Source organism: Pseudochaenichthys georgianus, chromosome 11 (assembly GCF_902827115.2).
Source record: "Pseudochaenichthys georgianus chromosome 11, fPseGeo1.2, whole genome shotgun sequence".
NCBI lineage: Eukaryota > Metazoa > Chordata > Actinopteri > Perciformes > Channichthyidae > Pseudochaenichthys > Pseudochaenichthys georgianus.
In genome coordinates this window covers 11,288,805-11,305,012 of record NC_047513.1, presented here as the reverse complement: position 1 = coordinate 11,305,012, position 16,208 = coordinate 11,288,805, and the positions used below count along the sequence as shown (strand labels likewise).

Below are 16,208 nucleotides of genomic sequence, written 5' to 3'. Positions count from 1 at the left end.
GACACCCGAATGCCCCGTGCATGCGGCTCCTCCAAAGCATGACTGAGAACCTCTTTCTCATATCTTTGTCTTTGGGAAACCATCAAAATAAAAACGGGAGATTTGAGAGTCAACACAAAAACATTTTAAGAAGGAGGTCAAGCTTATTTTCTTCCTTCTTCTTCCTAGATAGATTAGATTAGATTTTAGATTTAGATTAGGACCCTTTGTGTTTCAGGTGACAAAGACTTCGTCAGGTAATATGCAATGGGAGCCTTCCAATGTCCGTGTAGGCCAACCACCATGAACACAAGAGCCTCAGTAGCAGCATCGGTCTCATTGTTTCCATCACCCATGTCTACAAAAGCAGACATTGACTGGTTATGTGGATTATATTGCACATGTTTTCTGATGGCCATGGCATCCAACATGAGTGCAACACATCCATATTTAGCCTGGTCGTCCTGGCATCTTCTCTCCAGCATATCCAGCATCATCTTGTTCAGGCCAGGCTTGCCATCCACCGAACACAGCCACCTGTAAAAAAATTGAGAAGTAGCTATTTAACGTACTTGCAACCGTAATTTCCAAAAATGAAATTGAACAACATTAAGACTACCTTTTTGTTGTAGTCTCTCTGAGGTATTTGTATGTCTTTGGACCATGTAGATGGAGTGTGAGGGCACATTCTCTGTGGTCCTTGGAGTACTCATGGCCCTGCTTTGCCTTCAAGTCTATTTGAAGATCTGAAATTGTATGAGAAAAAATTAATAAGTCCCCTTCATATAATAACAAAGGAGTTTAATAAAGAGTGTAAGAGTAAGATGTACATGAATCTCAAAGTGCTACTTTCATCTTCCCTGAGTAGAAATCAAGCCTCTTTGAGTTCTTCATTAATGAGGTTCTTTTCCCTCAAATCCCCCAAAAGAGTCCTCACTGTGGTCTCTGCCCTCTTTTCTCTAGCCATGGCATTCTTCCTCTCTCGCTCGAGACTCTCCACTCTTGCTAAAGCTTCATTGAGTCTGGCCTTAAGAGCAGTAGGAGAAGCAGGCGAGACATCGCTATGATCCCAGTAGAAAGAGGGATGAACATGGTTTGAGTGATGTTTCACTTCACACACAACACTTTGACACAACTAGAGTATGGCCCACATTCTTTCTTATAGTCATCACCTGTCAAAGCCACTGCCAGCATCATGCGTGTGTGTGTGTGTGTGTGTGTGTGTGTGTGTGTGTGTGTGTGTGTGTGTGTGTGCCAGGAATGCATGTTCAACATGTCTTCAATTGTGTGTGTATGTGTTTATTTGTGAGTGTGTTTAATATGAGTGGCAGCAAACAAGAGAGATGAGATTTGACTTTGTCTAGGACCATTATGATATGATGTTGAAAATAGAAATACTCACATCATTAGGCTGAGGTTGTGAGTGTGAAGCTTCTGGGTCGTCCTGAGGGGCCACAGACAGGCTCTCTTCAGCTTTTCTGGAAGTAGACGTAGTCCTGCCCTTTTCTGGCTAAAATGAAAAAGCAGAATACACACACACACACACACACACACACACACACACACACACACACACACACACACACACACACACACACACACACACACACACACACACACACACACACACACACACACACACACACACACACACACACACACACACACACACACACACACACACACACACACACACACACACACACACACACACACACACACACACACACACACACACACACACACACACACACACACACCCCCCCTGCCCTGTTATTGATAATAGAATATTTACATTTATGAATGCTAATAACCGTATGATGATACACCTACTCTTTGGAGGTGAACCGGGAAGCTGAAGATGGAGGGAATAACACCATCTCTGAGTCGGACAATCTGTCCTGTCCTGTCAAACTCGTCCTGCTTACAATGCTCACTGCAAATCACGGATGACTCGCTTGCAGTGAACCCTTCCCTCCTCAAAGCAACTTCCCACTTCTTTCTCATATCTTTGTCTTTGGGAAACCTTCAAAATAAAAACGGGAGATTTGAGAGTCAACACAAAAACATTTTAAGAAGGAGGTCAAGCTTATTTTCTTCCTTCTTCTTCCTAGATAGATTAGATTAGATTTTACTGTATTCATCCCACAACGGGGACATTCACTTGTTACAGCAGCGATTTATAAAGTCTCAGTTGGCCATGAACATAATGTTTGCTGGCTACGATTTCGCTGGCGGACATCAATACAGTACAATAATATTCTATTTACAAAATACAACCAATTATAATGTTGAATCTTACTTGTGAAAAGTAATCCCCCGACCCCTGTTCGCAATCGTCCGCCGATTTGCACAGCAATATGCTGCACAGTGCTCTGGCATCTTGAAACCTCTGCTGTCTATGGGTAGAATGTCTGTAGGATGACCGGTCCAAGATGGCGGCCGTATTTCTTGCGCCCCAGCAGCCAATGCGGCGTCTACTCTTTATATGTCTATGGAACCGGTACTGGACTTGTAAAAAGTTTCGGTTCAAGTCCGGTTAAAACCGGAACGTCGGGAACCGGTACTTGGACTCGCACAAAAACTAGCACTTACGTATATTCTGGTGTCTGTTGTTATTTAAACATTCCCTGATAAACGTTATTCAGCGTCAATAAATGAGTGCTAATCCCAGTGTGCTCAGTGTACAACATCACATGTCATTTCACCTTCGATTCACGGTTTGAAAACGTAGCCTTTCGCCACATGCTAATGCTAACCGGAAGTGAAGAATTTTCAGAATAAAAGTATTAGTTAAGTTAATAGTGTGAACTTCCGGTTTTTTCAGAATAAAACTGATTTAAATTAAATAGTGTATTTAATTCAAAATTACGCCATATCAACATTGATTTTAATTTCTAACAGTATGTATGTACATCACTATGTATGTAGTATGTACTGTATAATGTACACATGTAGAGTACAGACAGTACAGTACACTCTGACTGTACAGTCACTACAGTTTAGCCTATACTGTATAGTAGGTAACAGTGTAATGCGTATAGTCTACTCTACACTCTACCTTTCAGCAACGTTTTAGGGATTTAGGCTCAGTCAGCTCAGGGACTGTTTGGTTACTTTAGTTTGGTAAATGAAATAAATGTTTGAACTTTGTAGTAGTTCACTGTAGTTGCTGTCATAAGTCATTTGTAGACTAAGTGGCAAAAAGTGTTTTTTCTACATTTGTACTTTGTAGAGAAATGTGGACACAAGTTAGATGGGAGCACAATAAACCTGATGAGTTTGAATTTGAGTTGATTATTGTTAATTTTAAATTGATAATTAGCTCACAATAAGTTCACTTTAGTTACTCACACAACTTGACACAAGACATGGGTTCAGGTCCGGACTTATAAGTCCGGACCTGAACCTGAACCTCTGGACTTGAGTCCGGACCTGATCCTGAATGTGAGTCCAGGTACGCAGCACTACACAGCATACACAGTGAAATTTAGCCTGATCAAAAAATAATAATAATTGGCTTATTTTATACAATATAATTGATGTAGCTTGATCTCTAGCATAATTGGGAAATACTATTTGACTTTTTAGAGGGAGAACACATTTCTTCACTTGGGTTAACTAGCTAGCTCCTTTAGCCTCCTTTTTTAATTGACAGTTGACTAACCAAACCTGCCCTGCTAACCCTTTGTTGATGAATATACTGAAGAACATGTTTCACACTTTCCATTAGGGCTATCTACGAACGTATAATGGTAGGTACTTCTCAAGCCGTTTACAATGTGCCACATAGCTCATTGCTAGCTAGTCTGCCAAATGACATTAGCTTCGTCCTTTCCTTTACTTATAGTGCTAGTATATTCTATATGCCTATGTTTGAGAATCAAAATGGGTTAGAGATGTTATGTTTGATCATTTCAGTTCACTGGTGTTTAGTGTTTGTAATTAGACTGGTTGTTGACTGTAAGTTAGCAAGGCTTCCTCACAAATAGAGCCGGAAAGTTAAGTCACTTAATGCGAATTAAGTTGAAAGTCAAGTGTCTAAATACCTTTTGTGGATAGGTAACCAATGGCAAACCAGCTGCTCGTAGACACTTTTATTATGTTTGTATTTATTACCAGCCACAACAGAGACGCTTACTGTTTTCACTTTGTCAGTCTTTGTGTGTGTCATCATGGCAAAATGTGATCCTGGAGACATCTGCTGTGGCAAAAACTACCTGAGAAGCCATTTTGAAGCCATTCCAGATAAGATTATTTAAGATGTAGTCAAAGTTTACAATTCAATTGAATGCTGAGTTTGAAGATATGATTTGGCTTCATATCTGGAGTCATCCCATCATAGTTTTCTGTAGTTGTATTAAACGTATTGTCTCGGTACATTGTACAAATATAAACCCCTTCCTGACAAATAATATGCCATATTCACCTAATTTATTTTTTATTTTCCATTTAAATTGTGTTATAGATTTTGAATGAAGACAAACGGACACAAATTAAAAGGTGAATAAATCAAGGGCATATCTATCGCACATACAACGCAAAATTGTGGTAGTGAGGAGAAGGAGGATTTATGCATGTGTTCTATTTAAAACATAGTGGGACCATAGCAGGGGCGGACTGGCCATTGGGAATACCGGGAGTTTTCCCGGTGGGCCGGTGCTGTGCGTGGGCCGGAGGGCCACAAATATATATTTATATATTTTTTCTTTGCATTACATTACATTACATTACATTGCATTTAGCTGACGCTTTTATCCAAAGCGACTTACAATAAGTACATTCGACCAGGAAGACACAACCTTGAAGAAAACAGAATCATATAAGAACATCAGGTTTCAAAGAGCCAATCGTTTCAAGTGCTACTCAACTGGCTTTAGATAAGCCAGTCCTTTATTAGTATATAAGTGCTCTGTTAGCAGTTCTTTGTTAGTCATTCTATCGCTCGAAGTGGAGTCGAAAGAGATGAGTTTTCAGTCTGCGCCGGAAGGTGTGTAAGCTTTCTGCGGTCCTGATTTCAATGGGGAGCTCATTCCACCATTTTGGAGCCAGGATAGCAAACCCACGTGTTTTTGCCTAAATATTACCGGCCCACATTTGTAAGTGTTCCGGCCACTCCCTTTTTAGTTTTTTTTTCCTTACCTAAATCCTACCAGCCCACATTTGTAAGTGTTCCGGTGGCAGGGAAACTGGGTTCAAGGGGTGTGGCTGTACCCGTAGGATAGAAAAGGGGGAAGTGACGTCTGACTCAGAGGTCGTGAGAACGTGTTGCCCACATTCTGTTACTGAGTTTAGGTTTATTGTTTTGGGTGCAGTCACTTTTGCCTCCACTTGCTGTTCAAATAAATGTTGAAAGAAAAAGTAAATCTGTTCATATGGGTGTTGAGAGATGTATCCATAGATTTAGTCCCTAATTTTGCTCTCAACGTGCACCAGATTGATGCATTTAACTTCAACATTTAAAAAAAAAAATCTTCCCGGGGGAGCATGCCCCCGGACCCCCCATAGAGGAGGTGAGGTCCACCACCTGCCCACACACCCTGTTAAATTGTCTCACCCACATTGAAGATGCTTCCTACGCTCATGTTTTATTCCATGCGTCAAGTTAGGCAAATTGGGTCCAAATGTTATTGTGATCTGTTAACATTAAAATCACTAAATATATGCTGTAACTATTTTGCTCTAGGCAACTCAAGGGCTCAGGTAATGTGATTACTATATGAATAATGGTCCAAAATAACATTAAATGCATAGGTTTTTTTGTTAAGTAACATACTTTCATCACCTGCCGGCCGATACATGCCGCGCATTAAGTGGGCCTGTCTGTCAATTAATCCTCGGGCCACTTTTTCCTCCCAGTCCGCCCCTGGACCATAGGAAAGCATGCATGCATGATCTTACATCAAAACATGCTTTGCACCGAAACATATCTTTGCCTTTATTTATAAAAAATAAAAAAATACTTAAAAGGTAACATATGCACAATTTTTTTTAGATTGAACCCAGATCTTTCCCTGCCTCAAGGTTTTTGATGCTAAACGTGTTTATGTTAAATTACAGAATAATCCTTCAGTCTAACTGTTCAATGTAGAAAAAAAGTCCTATATTTGTAGTTCCACTTAGGAGGCTATCAAATTCACCAGTGGATTGAACTATTCGTTGTTAAAAGTAAACATAATTGTATTGTTTTCGTAACCTATAGGCTACTTGGGGAACCCCAATCCACCTGAATAAGGCTATCTATCTTCTTTAAACACTATTAATAAGGCCAGGCTGGTGAAGATTACAGGTCAAGAACATTGGTCATTTCGGAAGACAGACCTCATAAACTAATATTTCATTTGAATAGTATCAACATGTATTTATTTGATTTGTAGCAACGGCCACCTTGTATCCAGATTTGATATAGCCTACCTTACAGGTCCTATAGCAGAAAGGCCCTGTGTTATGAGCCCGCTGCGGGTTTGTACATGGGAAAGCCCGGTCGGTAGTGGCGGAGGGGCACAACGTGACCTGACAACAAGGAACCTCCGGGAAAACCGTCAGTCCTAAAGTATGTGCAGAAGAGAGGGTGGGTGGGGGTCCACCAAGGGGGGCTACGACAAACAACTCGAGCTCCGTATCCTCCAGAAGCGACCAAAGTCGATAATACAATTCTACCGCGAGAAGAGGAGGTGGTGGAGCCTCACAAATACGGAATAATACGGTTGAAATTGGCCTACTCACGTATTTTAATTAATAACCACTAGTAGGCTACAAATCTAGCAAATACTATTAAATAAGTAGCCTAAGTTGTATGCTTCCATTTTACTGGATGGTAGGCCTACTGTTGCAGTTGGTTGAAGAATAGCACAAGTGGAGCCATGTTGTACCAGACTGGAACTCACAATTATTGATGCATAAGGTGCTTACTGCTTAGTATTTTCTGGACTATTCGATTGAGAGTGTGTGTTGTTGGTAGAAATAGTAAGAAATCCCCTCACAATTACCCAGTGTATGAAGTGACACTTTCACATTGGTTGCTTGCAACCAATAGTACACATATTTACTTTTGAAATTATCAAAATAATTAAAGTGAAAATCAACTTATATATCTTTTACAAGAAAAACTTTCCTTCCCAATCATAATATTTTTTCTGTGCAAAATTGTTAAGCTGTCAAATAAACAGTACACGTAGTAAAATGTACAATATATATTCCTCTGAACTGTGGTGTATTCATAGTAGAAAGAGACATACAAAGAAGATTCTAAGTATTGCACAAATACTACAAAATTATACTTAAATCGGCTACTGTACTTATTACATTTACTTCCACCTTTGAATGTTGGCTTCACTGTCATCGGCCTTGCGGTGGTGGAGCGGCCGTCGTGACCCCCCTGCTGCACGGCGAGGACACCCCGTAGCTGGGAGGCGGAGACGGGACCCCCGATGACGTCAGAGGGCCTGTCTGTTTCCTGCAATAGAAAGTGAGAGAGAAGGTGAAGGGAGAAAATACAGAGCTGTACCCCCCCTCTTCCTCCTCCTCCTTACACTAAAGGTGTGTTTCAACCCTGCACCTGTGAGTATTACACATTTTGAGTGCGCTTGATTTGTTTCCCTGTGTCTTTTTGCCGCTGGAGCCGCTGCCTGAGCGGGGTTCTGTCAATGTGATATAGGTCGCTGTCGGTAGCTGCAGCCTGAGAGAGTCGGACATGCTTCTATCGCTCTGTCCGGTTTCAGCCTGCTGTGAACTTTACAGGCTCTGTTAAGTGTCAGGAAGAGGCAGGTGCTGTCTTTTTTGGCGCAGTGTTGTTTGGGACTCCTGCAGCAAACCGTGCTCTGGGAGGAGACAACTTGAGCTCCCCGGTCTACGCAGCGCTCTTTGTTGCACTGTAGGTAAGCCACAAGCTATTTCCGTCCCTGCACTGTGTTCATGTGTTCACTGCCATGGCCAGTGTTGTGATACATGGGCATGTGTGTGAGGTTTTTGGCCGCGGCGGGGTTTTGTTGGATATAAGGGGAAGTGTCCCATTCGAGCGCTGTTGCAGCTAGACGGCGAGGGGTTTTCCCTGGCTCCTCCCTCTCTTACAGGGCGTTCACGTGTTGCAACAGGCACAAAACACGCTATTCCCACGCATTGTTTTTGCTGACTTCATTGCATGCACTTAAATCCCAATTATTCCCTTTTCACCCTGCTGCGTTTGATTGGTGAAGTAGGCGACCCTTGCACACAAAAATAATCTGTGCATCACTTTAAAATTACATTTTTTAATGATAATTGTATTAATTATAACATCGCCAATAACTCTCCGTTATTTACATAACACACCTCCTGTAGATCCTCAGGTGTGAACGGAAATCATCATTAGTCACCTGTTAGTGCATTCCAGCCCGCCTGTGTTAAAGACATAGCGTTACAGCCGTTACAGCGCAGCGCTTGAACCACCAATGTTTTGTTTTTTCCCTATCAGGGTGTTTCCCCAAATATCTGCACACACACGTACACACGAACACACACTGGCGCGCACGCTCTCACACAGAAGCACGCAGACGGACTGACAGACACGCCAGAGAACAAGTGCAGGTTCCTCTCCTCCGCCTCAGCGTCCGCTCCGTCTATCCTGGACTGAAACCAAACCGTGCATCGCAGGTGAGACGCACCTTATGTTACGGTTTTTTTTTCAAGCGACCTGCTGCACACCACACACACACACACACACACACACACACACACACACACACACACACACACACACACACACACACACACACACACACACACACACACACACACACACACAACACACACACACACACACCACACACAACACACACACACACACACACACACCACACACACACACACGACTCTATATAACCGAAAATCCACAGTGAGATGATGTCATTGCGCCAGCGCCACATGTAACTGTATGGAGCAAAAAAACCATCATCCAGTTGTAGTAAGTGTTATGTAATATCGGTGTGGAGGGAAACAAAGGCTGATTCCTGGACCACTGCTGCTCTGAAACGTGCATTGCTCCTGGTGGAGGTGTTACATGGGGACATGTTGGAGGTGATGCAAGGGAAAGGGAGAGCTTTTTAAATATGATTAATGAGGTCTTTATTCATGATGTTATGATTGTGTCTATCCAGAGGAGAGGAGAGATTGTCTGCGCATCGTGGGGCATACAAAACCTTCTGCTGGGTTTGTAACATTTAACCACCTAACACAGAATCACCATTCAACCTATATCAAGCTTTTGATCTTACATTTTGTGAAAGGGCATCAGAATGAAAACAACACCCCCCCTGTGAGAGGTGGGCTCAGTCTCTTGATGTTGTGACTTTCTGCGGTGATCTAACGTCCACACACAGATAGTGACCTCTGTGTGGCCGTCCAGCTGCCCCGAGCGCTCATCACCGGCACACACAGGACCTGATTGTTTGCATCATTCGTCATCCGCGCTGACATTCATCAACGTGAGGAGCGGGTATCAGCCGCTGCCATGTCAGACATTTCCCCCAACAAACAGGCGATCCTCCACCTCTCTGCCTTTTGTGTGAGATCAGAGTGGCAGATGGCAGCTGCTGCAGAGGTTATATTGATATGAGGGGAACTTATTCACACCTCCTCCCACTGACAGTAGCTTGAACCACACTGCACATTATTACACAGTGGCTCAGAGGCCTGAAATGAAAGGTCCAGCCGTGTTTGGGGCACCTGTTCATGGAATAAACTCCATCCGCTTCGTCTTCGGCTGCCTAGTGAGAGCGGAGGACTCTACAAGGCCAAGCAAAGTGCCTTATTGATCTGTGGAGCTCATGTTTAGCTGATTCTGACTCAATATATATGTGTGTGTTTTCTGTAGATGTACCCACACTGTGGAATAGGAGTCAGCTCCTCTCAAGGTCCAACATTCCCCATGATGCACCTGTGAACTGAGGGCGGAAAAGATGCCGCGCACCAAGCAAAACAACCCGAAAAACTTAAAGGTGAGTTCACACTGCTGGCTGCTGCGTTTCCTGTCAGCTGATGCTTCTCTTGTTTTGTTTTTTTTCAAAGCATAAAGAGGAACTGCTCAGTTGTGTCTAAATCATGTTGGTCTGAGATGTTTGGCTCAAAATATTGTGATTATTTCCATCCCATGAGTAAAATACGGAAAGATTTGAGTCATGGATACAGTTCTTGGTAAGAGTAGATGGTCCGGTTTGGTGATAAAGCTTTAAAATGATTACATGATCCATTCATGGCATAATGATAACATACTGAGAAAACCTTCATTGTTGCTTTCCATTGAAACCTATATATCTCAAAAGACGAGGACAAGGCCGCTGTAAAAACCTTCAAAATAGAGATAGGAATTTATTTTATGTTAGTTCTACTGAAGTGGAGATGTTCTAGTTCAGAGTAGCAGAAACGACCTTTAAAGCAACATAATACAGTATTTTTTATACGACAACGAGTGCAGTTCACTCACAGTTAACATTGGTCGATGAGTGACCTAGAATATATTTTCTTGTGATAAAACACTTACAAATGTTGCTTTAAAGATGTATTGTAACATTCTATACATTTTGCACAAAAAACGATTATTTTTAATAACCATTAAATATCGCCTCGAAACATCCCCAGTTGATTATAAGACAATTATTTGTTGTATTAAGTGTTTCAAACTAGGAGGAATTGGAGGAAAATACTACATTTTATGTAAAAATATCGCTGCCAAAATGAAAGATCCACTATCTGATCAAAGAGCATTAAGCTGACAGCAGGGCAGATGCATGTATTCATAGGACAGCGATGATCATGTGATCTTTGACTTTTCTTTCCTCAATTGTTGCTTCTTCCTGCAAGAGAGGGTTCTCACACTGCACGTGACTCTGCCCTGTTGTATATCTGACCTTTAGCTGTGTAACCAAACCGTTTCCACTGGAGTTTGCTCCTTTGTTGGAGTCAACCAGCGTTCCCTCCAAAAGTGGTGGCTGTTTGTTTGATTAAGTGAGTAAACATGGTTTGGATTGGTTCCCCGATTCAAACTTAAACTATTTCAGTTCATTTCATTTCAAACCTTATTTAACCAGATTGGTCCCATTGAGATCATAGATCTCTTTTTCAAGGGAGACCTGAGGTTTAGGAAGAGAAGAGGCAGATTTCTCTCTTAATTCAACATCTATCCGATTGGATGGACATACTTTTCTTTAATCCAAACTGTGCTTTCCTTTTTGCTACTGTAATTTAATGTGACCTTCACTGCGCAGAATGAATGAATGTGCGACAGTAAAAAGCTTGTTTATACTTTTATCTGCTAAAAGCGAGTTTCTCTTAAAGGGGCCCTATAACTGTTTATTTTCAGGTTCATATTTTTATTTTGTGCCTCTACTATGACATGATATGGCTTTAAGGTTCGAAGCAGTTTATTTTTCTCATACTGCTTGTGCTGCAGCACCTTTTTCACCCTCTGTCTGAAACCAGAGCCCAGTCTGCTCTGATTGGTTAACCCTAACTGAATGAATATTAAACACTTCCTATAAACATCTTAACGTTTATCAAGGCTTAATTATATTTTATAGGTTGGTTGTAGGTCTATCTCAGGGGCGCCCAACCTGTTCTGAACCGAGAGCTGCTTCAAAGCTGCCAGTCTGCCGAGATCTACCGGCCCACATAGTTACGGACAGCCTGCTGCCCGGTGAATACACACTTCTACTCGAATAGAACTGACCTTTGTACGATGAGTACTTCATAAAGTACTGCAGATCCTTTATCTCACCTCTTTCTAATCTACAAGTATTTAACTGAAGTTACACTACAGAGTTGGAGTTTATTCACACGTCACTACAGTGGGTAATGTTTTCAAGAGACATTGAACAGTGCTGCCACATATGACACAGGAAAAAAAGAAAGACCTCTGAACCCTTTCTTTGCCATTATATAAAAATAGTGTTGCTACAAAAGTATAAATTAGGCTTACTAATAAGACAACTCAGATCTGAAGCTACACAGGAATCTGCTGCCAAAGTGCAATAAAAGAGACAACATTAATAGATTCAAACCCTTTTTTATTGCCTTTTAGTAGAGTAATAAAAAGAAATGCCTTTTAAAATAGGATGCAAGCAACACTAGTTTCTTAACCTGAATTGATAATAGACTATAATCAATTTAAGTTTGCATTCTTAGACCATTTTGTACAATAATTATAATTAATAAGTTCAAACAAACTAAAACTTACAGCTGATTAATAACAGTATCTAACTTGAGTTTTTATTATATCAAAAACCTGTTGAAATGCTACTGTTATTTTTACTGTCCCCCAAAAGCGCGTCGGCAGCCTCCAGGAATGATTCTTTCACAACTTCGCCATCTTTGAAAGACTTCATTTGTTTCGCAAGAACGTGACTGACACGATAAGATGCTCTGGAGCAGCCTTGCTCTTGTTGTTGGGCCTGGTGAAAATGGACTGCTGTGCATTTCATGGGAGCCTGCCTGCAGACCTCCACCTCAGGACAGTTCCGGTGCAGACCTCCACTCTCAGGACACCTCCACTGTCAGTACAGGAAGTGACGATTCTGATGCTTTTTTCCCCCCCGCTCACCGAGGGACTCGTTTGATGGAAGTTTTCAAATCACAATGGAGACTCATCACGGAGGTGATGAGTCCGCCCACCGTGCACTTTGGGTCAAGCCCTTTTGACCCCCCCCTCAAATGACACCATGGAGGAATGTAACGGGAGTTGACAGGGGACTCGGCCCGCCTCACGAGTGCCTATTTTCCTGGTCTCGGGTGTGTGTCCCCCCACTCATCCATATATTAACGGATTTTGACAATTTTTGATGCATTTTTCTCCTCTCCTCTCACTGATCGAATGGCAAACGCGACCCACTGTCGGAGGGCCTCCGCGCCGGCCCGGCCTAGTGCCGGTGCTCTGGCGGTCGGTTCCTCCGAACTGTGGGTTCGACTCTGATGGCCGGGAGGGTGTGCTGCGTTGGGGTGGGGGACTTCCCCCACTCTGCGTGTCTCTTCCTTCCCGGGCCGGCCGATATGAAGCGTCACCAAGACGCACCGTCCAGGGGTCCCGCAACGGGGTGAAGGTTCCCAGCTGGAACCTCCCCACCTCCGCCGCGGTGCACCCGGCAAACACGGTTGTTTCTCGAACCGTCCACTGTTGTCTAGCGGGTGTAACTAAAATACAAGATGTCGTATTTATATAAATATATCTAATATATATAGATATATATAGATAATAAGTGTCAGTACGATTTTATTTTGTATTTGCGTGCATTTTCTGTTGGAAAGTGGCGCTGCGGCTGTACTGATAGTAACAACAATACAAGGTGTCCGTATATATCTATATATATACATATGTATATAATAAGTGTCACGATCCGTCACGATCCGATTTTATTTTGTATTTGCGTGCATTTCCTGTTTGGAAAGTGGCACTGTACTGATAGTGGTGATTTTATTTTGGAATTCTTAGCGTGGAGGTGTCCTGAGAGTGGAGGTCTGCACCGGAACTGTCCTGAGAGTGGAGGTCTGCAGGCAGACCCCTCTCGTGCATTTAGCTGTCCTTTCAGGCCCCTCCCCTTTTGGGAGCGTAGGGCAGAATTAGGAGGGAATTCCGTCTCGTAGCGTTTGTGCACTGTTTTGAAATGCCGCTCCTAAATTACCCTTCTTCGATAAAGCCACGCTCGCATTGCAGATGAGACAGATGGACTTTGAATTGGAATAGATACAAAAATAATCATCCTCCCACTCGGAGTGAAAATTATATGTTGGGCTTTTTTGCTTCTGCCATAATTGCGGTCTTGTGTGTGTGCGGACTGCACTCCTGTTAACACGGACAACGTCAGCGCAATATGGGGTCACGCCGGCCAATCACAAAGCTTTGATGCGTTCAAGTGCATTTTTCTGGCACAGGAAGATTATGTTTAGGACATTAACGATAAAACAGAATATTGTTCTATTTTTAGACACATCTCGCGATCGACTGGGAATCTGGTCGATCGCGATCGACTGGTTGGGCATCCCTGGTCTATCTCATAAGCACACGGCTTCCTGACCTCTTCCACATTCTTCTAGTTTCTCTTTTCTTATTGTATTGAGTGTAATCTTGTGGGTGATACTTCACCCACAACATTCTCTTTTGGAAATCCATTACTCACCCCTTTACCTTCTTGAACTCTTGAAGAAAATGTTCTTTTTCTCACACGCCTCCATGGTGAATGAGTAATAATCTTTCGATGCAACTTACTAACAATTATAAGTCTGTTCATTTATGGGTCTGCTCTGATTGGTTAGCTGGCCAGCTCTGTTGTGATTGGTCAACTGCCTCCAGATGTCCAGCTCCTTAGACTATCATGTACAATGTGTTGGAGTGCTAGCCATTTCAAGCACGAGTGTTACAAAGTGAAGTCATTATGTTAGAGAAGTAAACACATGAGTCCAATGGAGGCGTTTCAGGCAGGGGGGGGGGGATTGTGTGGGAAAGAAAGAGTCAGTGGCTGCATAGTTTACATTTGATTTCCCTCAGTGCCGATGATATTGGCTCGTATCTGATGAGACCAACGTGTAGTAGACAAAGTATTTTTTCAAACAGTGTGTGGTGAGAATGAATGTGTCGCAGTGTGAGAAAATGAGATATCTTTTGAGATGAGATGCATCCCCGTGCAGCAAAGAAAATGCAATCATAGTTCATATTAAAGATAACAGGGCTGAGAGTGAAGTTGCAGCATCTTCCCAAGCTAACACAGAACATCAATTGGCTTGAAAGATTTCATGTTATGTTGAGAATTGACAGATTTCCGTGTCAACAGACGTTTGCAGTTCACAGATCTACAAATCTGCAGTGTTCCATGCTGGGTGTGAAAATGTGCATCTCTGCCATTCCCCAGCAGCAGATCCACATGGCAGATCTCCTCATGTCCGTCCCTCTGTTTATTTATCATACAAACACTTCCTTTTTTTTCCCTCCATTAAGATTACTTGGCCAAACAACATAAATAATTAAGTTTTAGAACAGTACATCATCCAATAGAGGATGATAGAGACAGCGGCCAAATGTTACTTGATTCTATTTTTAATGGCGACTGCTCTCTCACTGTTTCTCACGATGCAGACAACAGAGCTGCGGGTTGCTGCAGTGTTTTGGTGTTTTTGTACTTAAAGGGAAAAGATCGGTACGTGTAAAGAGTATAAATGATAGCAATTTGATTGGAATTGAACATCCTTAATTCAAGGGCAGGTGAAGAACAAGGGGCACATTTATAAAAGTAATAAAAAATGTGTTAAGACACATTTGTATCCATCTAATTAACATATTTATCCAAATATTGAAATGGCTGGTGAGTTCTTCTCGCAGACTTAATGGCTTTATTTTTAAAGGTCATTCATAAGTGATGTTGCTGATATCTGTTCAATTAACATTTACACATTTCACTTAAATGAGACCTATTATGCTCTTTTTTTAAGTTCATATTTGTATTTTGTGCCGCTACTGTGACATGTTTAATGCTTATCACGAACAATGTGTTGGTGCGCTAGCCAATAAGAACGCAGATGTTACATAGTGATGTCACTATGTCATGAACGTAAACAAAGGAATCAAGGCATTTCAGGCAGCGGGGGAGTGTGTGGGAGAGAAACTCCCTCTGGAGGTAACTCTGGGATTTTAGCATTTGCAGACCATTTAACTGCACAAAAACCTATATAACACCCTAAAGGAAATGGGAAAAAAACATAAAAAAATTAGTGCCTCTTTAATCTCTTTAATTATAATAACAAATTGGATCGAAAAAATGTGTCAAGATTTCCTTTTAAAACTGTTATTCTCAACAATTAAAAACAGTAGGCCAATATTAAGAAATACATTGCCTATTTATTGTAAAAAATATTCTAATAAGTAAATAAATAGATAAGTAACTACTATTTGTACATTTAAGAAGTCATGGACTGATAATGTGACATCAGAGCAAGAACCCCAGATCAGTTGTTAGAACCGGTACTGGACTTGTAAAAAGTTTCGGTTCAAGTCCGGTTAAAACCGGAACGTCGGGAACCGGTACTTGGACTCGCACAAAAACTAGCACTTACGTATATTCTGGTGTCTGTTGTTATTTAAACATTCCCTGATAAACGTTATTCAGCGTCAATAAATGAGTGCTAATCCCAGTGTGCTCAGTGTACAACCACATGTCATTTCACCTTCGATTCACGGTTTGAAAACGTAGCCTTTCGCCACATGCTAATGCTAA

General features: G+C 41.9%; 1 long non-coding RNA gene across 1 annotated transcript; it reads right to left on the bottom strand.

The window, feature by feature from the left end:
* Positions 1–210: 210 nt before the first annotated feature.
* Positions 211–2,506, bottom strand: LOC139434755 (uncharacterized). The gene is made up of 5 exons (XR_011644059.1): positions 2,282–2,506; positions 1,813–2,005; positions 1,382–1,489; positions 599–725; positions 211–516 (listed from the first exon to the last, which is right to left on the bottom strand). It is a non-coding gene; the product is annotated as an uncharacterized lncRNA (long non-coding RNA).
* Between the last annotated feature and the right edge of the window lie 13,702 nt (positions 2,507–16,208).